This window comes from Meleagris gallopavo, unplaced genomic scaffold (assembly GCF_000146605.3).
Source record: "Meleagris gallopavo isolate NT-WF06-2002-E0010 breed Aviagen turkey brand Nicholas breeding stock unplaced genomic scaffold, Turkey_5.1 ChrUn_random_7180001957810, whole genome shotgun sequence".
Lineage (NCBI taxonomy): Eukaryota > Metazoa > Chordata > Aves > Galliformes > Phasianidae > Meleagris > Meleagris gallopavo.
In genome coordinates, this window is record NW_011217760.1 from 48,502 (window position 1) to 49,226 (window position 725).

A 725-nucleotide genomic window follows, 5' to 3' on the forward strand; every position below is an offset into this window, starting at 1 on the left:
GCTGAGTGAGAAAGAGGCAGAAAACCACCTCCCAGCCCCAAGATGACAGAGCTGCCGGAAATGACTCTGCTGGCTCCACAGGCAGGGCACTCACTGCCATAGCAACACCCACAGGTAACAACACCATTTCTCTTATGAGCCCTAAGCTCAGAGCCAAGCCCTGTTCCTCCTCTCTGGCTAATCAGGATTGCAGTTCCCCTGTGGAAGCACACACCTTCACCCATTAGATTCACAACCACTCCCACAATCACACAGCCCATCAGCGTTAGCACAGGCCCTCAGCACATCCAATACTCCTGCCTGGAGCCTGGCTTCTCTTACCCAGCATGTGGATCTCCTCTTTTGCTTGGGACAGGCCAGTCTGCTGTTTGCTGGCCAACAGATACATGCAGTCTCACACACATCCCCACACTCATATTGATACAATCTTAAAATCATAGAATAACCCAGGTTGGAAAAGACCATAAAGATCATCAAGTCCAACCACAACCTAACCATACTACCCTAACTTGAACTCTGCTAAATGATATCCCTGAACACCACATCCAACCAGTTTTTAAACACATCCAGGGATGGCGACTCTACCAGCCTCCCTGGGGAGTCTATTCCAGTGCTTAACAACCCTTTCTGTAAAGAAGTGTTTCCTGATATCTAGCCTAAACTTACCCTGGCACAATTTGAGGCTATTTCCCCTCATCCTGTCACCTGTCACCAGTGAGAAGAGA